Source organism: Carassius auratus, chromosome 19 (genome assembly GCF_003368295.1).
Source record: "Carassius auratus strain Wakin chromosome 19, ASM336829v1, whole genome shotgun sequence".
NCBI lineage: Eukaryota > Metazoa > Chordata > Actinopteri > Cypriniformes > Cyprinidae > Carassius > Carassius auratus.
In genome coordinates this window covers 2,468,097-2,475,023 of record NC_039261.1, presented here as the reverse complement: position 1 = coordinate 2,475,023, position 6,927 = coordinate 2,468,097, and positions in this window count along the sequence as shown.

Here is a 6,927-nt window from a genome sequence, read left to right as displayed (position 1 = left end):
GAATTTTGAAAGAAATCGGCCACTAGTTGGCGCTAACGAGTTTTATGGCTCTGTAATCACGTGGTGTTTCACATATCAACACAATATGCATATCATTTGATAGATCTCCTCGTAATGCACAACTTTGCCTCAAGAACCATTGCTGTCAATCAAATCGTTCAATTGTTATTCACAAATATGTTAAAAACCTACTTTTGCGAACTAGTCCTAGGTTTTTTGCCCGATCGGAACCAAACCACTGCAGGAATATTCTGTGGACTCTCTAGATCAATAATTATTAAAAAAATGTTGAATTTTGTCCTTTGGTTAGCTGTAACCGGGTAATTTAGAAAAAGGGGTGTGGCCAAACATACCCCAAAGCCTATAAAACCTAAAGGAAAACTCAAAACTGTATGAAACTCAGTGAAATCATGTATCAGGTGACTCTTAACAAGCATGCAAAGTTTCATGGAGATCAGACCATAGGTGGCGCTATAACAGTAGAAAAGGTCTCAAAACACAAGATTTATATGGTAAATGGCCCCAAATTGTTTGAAAATGCTCATATATTCACTCAAAAACACTAAATCTTCATATCATATGATAGAACTCCTCATTCTGAACAACTTTGCCTCTGGGACCAATGTTGTCAATAAAGCTGTTAATTAAATATTCAAGATTATTTTAAAAAGTTACTTTGGCATACTTGTGATACGGTTTAAGATAAAAATCAATAAAACCACTGAAGTACAATTCTGTAGACTCTGAAGGTCAATAATTATCAAAAACATGTTGAACAATTGCATTTGGACAACTATAAACCAGTAATTTTATAATATGTTCTTTTCATAGTGTACACAAAGGCCTATTAATACAAACAGAAAGCCCACACATTATCAAAACTGTGTAAAACAATGCATAATTTCATTCTAAACAAGCATGCAAAATTTAAGAGAGATTGGGCAAAAAAAAAAAAAAAAAAACACTATAACAGTTATGTTTAAAAACAGTGTTGCTTGAGTAAATGCAATTTATAACCACTAGATGGCAGTGGAAGACCACTAATGGGCTCATTCAGTTAAGTTGAACAGTACTGTTGAAAGGATTCATGAATTCATCCCAAAACATTAAAAATGTAACTGTTATAACATTTTAAATCTCATTGAGTCAATGTTTTCCATTTTGTTCTTACAGATATATCAGTTTTCACTATTTTGCCACATTGTGATTACAGTTTAACCTGAAAATGACATCTAAACTCTTAAAAAGAGAAGACTTGCAATAAGTTTATTGTCACCTATCACTTATTTCAAATACCTATATCTGCAACAAAATGTTTGTGCATGTATATGTGTGTCTTTCTGTGTGTGTGTGTGTGTGTGTGTGTGCAAATGCTTATAGAGTATACATATATTAGTCTAATCATTTACTTTCAGTGTGTGTGTCTGTCTGTTAGCCTGTTCTCCATTTTGGATGTGTTTAAATGTCATCCATGCATCCAGGTTGGCTCAGACCACCTCAGAGGCCTTAATGTGCTTGAACCCCGGTAAATGCTGCTTGCAGCTTTAATTATTAGGGGTTCAAGCACGCAGTGCTGAAACCCTATTGTAATTGTTAGGATTTTTATTATTATTATTATTATTATTATTCTTCCGCCCTAGAACTGAACGTGCAGCCCAAACCGTAAGGCCTAGAGAGCTGAAATTTGGACAGATCGTAGAGCTCATTTTGGGGAGAACTTATCAAAGTCTCAGCCCAATCGGCCAAACGGGGGCGCTATAGCGCAAAAAACAAAAATTTTGGACGTTTTTGGCCGTGAATCGTAAACCGTTTGCCATAAACTCAAAAACATGGCATCATAGCAATCCTTGGGTTAGCCCGAACAAAAGTGTACGGCGCCTTTTTGGGGTCTACGACGCACCGTTTTCTCGCAAAATCGAGCTATATCCGAAACCTACTTTTGCGAACTAGTCCTAGGATTTTCAACCAATCAGAACCAAACCACTTCAGAAATATTCCCTGGACACTCAATATCAATAATTATCAAAAAAAAGTTGAAATTTCAATTATTACGCGAAACAGTACGCCAAAAAGCGTCTATAGTAACGTTGGCCAAATGCTATTTTAACTATAACTCTTGAACGGAATGAGATAACTTCACCAAACTTGGTACACATATGTACGAGCTCAATTTTGGGTAAAATAAAAAAAAATTGCGCATCTCTGCCACTTGGGGGCGCAATAAGATAGAAAAAACACATAAATGGCTATAACTAGGCAACCGTTGGCTCGATCGACTTGAAAATTGGTATGCAGTGTCTTGGTCTGAAGGGGCACAAGTATCTATGAGGACATTTGCATATGTCAAAAAACATGGCCGCTATTGGCCAAACAATTTTAAGCACCTATTTGAAAGGGTTAACGGATGTTGATCGGAACGAAACTCGCTGGGTACGTTCGACTCATGAACCTTAAGGTCTGTAAGAATTTTGAAAGAAATCGGCCACTAGTTGGCGCTAACGAGTTTTATGGCTCTGTAATCACGTGGTGTTTCACATATCAACACAATATGCATATCATTTGATAGATCTCCTCATAATGCACAACTTTGCCTCAAGAACCATTGCTGTCAATCAAATCGTTCAATTGTTATTCACAAATATGTTAAAAACCTACTTTTGCGAACTAGTCCTAGGTTTTTTGTCCGATCGGAACCAAACCACTGCAGTAATATTCTGTGGACTCTCTAGATCAATAATTATTAAAAAAATGTTGAATTTTGTCCTTTGGTTAGCTGTAACGGGGTAATTTAGGAAAAGGGGTGTGGCCAAATATACCCCAAAGCCTATAAAACCTAAAGGAAAACTCAAAACTTTATGAAACTCAGTGAAATCATGTCAAAGGTGACTCTTAACAAGCATGCAAAGTTTCATGGAGATCAGACCATAGGTGGCGCTATAACAGTAGAAAAGGTCTCAAAACACAAGATTTATATGGTAAATGGCCTCAAATTGTTTGAAAATGCTCATATATTCACTCAAAAACACTAGATCTTCATATCATATGATAGATCACCTCATTCTGAACAACTTTGCCTCTGGGACCAATGTTGTCAATAAAGCTGTTAATTAAAAATTCAAGATTATTTTAAAAAGTTACTTTTGGCAAACTAGTTATAAGGTATAAGCTGAAAATCAATAAAACCACTGAAGTACAATTCTGTAGACTCTGAAGGTCAATAATTATCATAAACATGTTGAACAAGTGCATTTGGGCCACTCTAAACCAGTAATTTTGTAATATGTTCTTTTCATAGTGTACACAAAGGCCTATTAATACAAACAGAAAGGCCACAAATTATCAAAACTGTGTAAAATAATGCATAATTTCATTTTAAACAAGCATGCAAAATTTAAGAGAGATTGGGCAAAAAAAAAAAAAAAAAACACACTATAACAGTTATGTTTTAAAACACAGTGTTGCTTGAGTAAATGCAATTTATAACCACTAGATGGGAGCGGAAGACACTAATGGCTCATTCAGCAAAGTTGAACAGTACTGTTGAAAGGATTCATGAATTCATGCCAAAACATTAAAAAATGAACTGTTATAACATTTTAAATCTCATTGAGTCAATGTTTTCCATTTTGTTCATACAGATATATCAGTTTTTACAATTTTGCCACATTATGATTACAGTTTAACCTGAAAATGACATCTAAACTCTTAAAAAGAGAAGACTTGCAATCAGTTTACTGTCACCTATCACTTATTTCAAATACCTATATCTGCAACAAAATGTGTGTGCATGTAAATGTGTTTCTTTGTCTTTGTGTGTGTGTGTGTGTGTGTGTGTGTGTGTGTGCACATGCTTATAGAGAATTAATATATTAGTCTAATCATTTACTTTCAGTGTGTGTGTCTGTCTGTTAGCCTGTTCTCCATTTTGGATGTGTTTAAATGTCATCCAAATATCCAGGTTGGCTCTGACCACCTCAGAGGCCTTAATGTGCTTGAACCCCGGTAAAATGCTGCTTGCAGCTTTAATTATTATTATTATTCTTCCGCCTTAAAACTGAACGTGCAGCCCAAACCGTAAGGCCTAGAGAGCTGAAACTTGGTCAGATCGTAGTAGTCTTGCTCGCTACTCAGATACAAAGAACCGGCCCAATCGGCCTAACGGGGGCGCTACAGCGCAAAAAACAAAAATTTTGGACAGTTTTGGCCGAAAATCGTATACCGTTAGCCGTAGACTCAAAAACATGGCATTGTTGCAATCCTTGGGTTAGCCCGAACAAAAGTGCACGGCGCCTTTTTGGGGTCTACGACGCACCGTTTTCTCGCAAAATCGAGCTATATCCGAAACCTACTTTTGCGAACTAGTCCTAGGATTTTCAACCAATCATAACCAGACCACTTCATAAATATTCCCTGGACACTCAATATCAATAATTATCAAAAAAAAGTAGAAATTTCAATTCTTACGCGAAACAGTACGCCAAAAAGCGTCTATGCTAACGTTAGCCAAATGCTATTTTAACTATAACTCTTGAACGGAATGAGATATCTTCACCAAACTCGGTACACATATGTATGAGCTCAATTTTTGGTCAAATCAAAAAAATTGCGCATTTCTGCCACTTGGGGGCGCTATAAGATAGAAAAAACACATAAATTGCTATAACTAGGCAACCGTTGGCTCGATCGACTTGAAAATCGGTATGCAGTGTCTTGGTCTGAAGGGGCACAAGTACTTATGAGGACATTTGCATATCTCAAAAAACATGGCCGCCATTGGCCAAACAAATTTAAGCACCTATTTGAAAGGGTTAACGGATGTTGATCGGAACGAAACTCGCTGGGTACGTTCGACTCATGAACCTTAAGGTCTGTAAGAATTTTGAAAGAAATCGGCCACTAGTTGGCGCTAACGAGTTTTATGGCTCTGTAATCACGTGGTGTTTCACATATCAACACAATATGCATATCATTTGATAGATCTCCTCGTAATGCACAACTTTGCCTCAAGAACCATTGCTGTCAATCAAATCGTTCAATTGTTATTCACAAATATGTTAAAAACCTACTTTTGCGAACTAGTCCTAGGTTTTTTGCCCGATCGGAACCAAACCACTGCAGTAATATTCTGTGGACTCTCTAGATCAATAATTATTAAAAAAATGTTGAATTTTGTCCTTTGGTTAGCTGTAACCGGGTAATTTAGAAAAAGGGGTGTGGCCAAACATACCCCAAAGCCTATAAAACCTAAAGGAAAACTCAAAACTGTATGAAACTCAGTGACATCATGTATCAGGTGACTCTTAACAAGCATGCAAAGTTTCATGGAGATCAGACCATAGGTGGCGCTATAACAGTAGAAAAGGTCTCAAAACACAAGATTTATATGGTAAATGGCCCCAAATTGTTTGAAAATGCTCATATATTCACTCAAAAACACTAAATCTTCATATCATATGATAGATCTCCTCATTCTGAACAACTTTGCCTCTGGGACCAATGTTGTCAATAAAGCTGTTAATTAAATATTCAAGATTATTTTAAAAAGTTACTTTGGCATACTTGTGATACGGTTTAAGATGAAAATCAATAAAACCACTGAAGTACAATTCTGTAGACTCTGAAGGTCAATAATTATCAAAAACATGTTGAACAATTGCATTTGGACAACTATTAACCAGTAATTTTATAATATGTTCTTTTCATAGTGTACACAAAGGCCTATTAATACAAACAGAAAGCCACACATTATCAAAACTGTGTAAAACAATGCATAATTTAATTCTAAACAAGCATGCAAAATTTAAGAGAGATTGGGCAAAAAAAAAAAAACACTATAACAGTTATGTTTAAAAACAGTGTTGCTTGAGTAAATGCAATTTATAACCTCTAGATGGCAGTGGAAGACCACTAATGGGCTCATTCAGTTAAGTTGAACAGTACTGTTGAAAGGATTCATGAATTCATCCCAAAACATTAAAAATGTAACTGTTATAACATTTTAAATCTCATTGAGTCAATGTTTCCATTTTGTTCTTACAGATATATCAGTTTTTACTATTTTGCCACATTGTGATTACAGTTTAACCTGAAAATGACATCTAAACTCTTAAAAAGAGAAGACTTGCAATAAGTTTATTGTCACCTATCACTTATTTCAAATACCTATATCTGCAACAAAATGTTTGTGCATGTATATGTGTGTCTTTCTGTGTGTGGTGTGTGTGTGTGTGTGTGCATATGCTTATAGAGTATACATATATTAGTCTAATCATTTACTTTCAGTGTGTGTGTCTGTCTGTTACCCTGTTCTCCATTTTGGATGTGTTTAAATGTCATCCATGCATCCAGGTTGGCTCAGACCACCTCAGAGGCCTTAATGTGCTTGAACCCCGGTAAATGCTGCTTGCAGCTTTAATTAGGGGTTCAAGCACGCAGTGCTGAAACCCTCTTGTAATTGTTAGGATTTTTATTATTATTATTATTCTTCTGCCCTAGAACTGAACGTGCAGCCCAAACCGTAAGGCCTAGAGAGCTGAAATTTGGACAGATCGTAGAGCTCATTTTGGGGAGAACTTATCAAAGTCTCAGCCCAATCGGCCATACAGGGGCGCTACAGCGCAAAAAACAAAAATTTTGGACATTTTTGCCGTAAATCGTAAACCGTTAGCCGTAGACTCAAAAACATGGCATCGTTGCAATCCTTGGGTTAGCCCGAACAAAAGTGCACGGCGCCTTTTTGGTCTACGACGCACCGTTTTCTCGCAAAATCGAGCTATATCCGAAACCTACTTTTGCGAACTAGTCCTAGGATTTTTAACCAATCGAACCAAACCACTTCAGAAATATTCCCTGGACACAATATCAATAATTATCAAAAAAAAGTTGAAATTTCAATTCTTACGCGAAACAGTACGCCAAAAAGCGTCT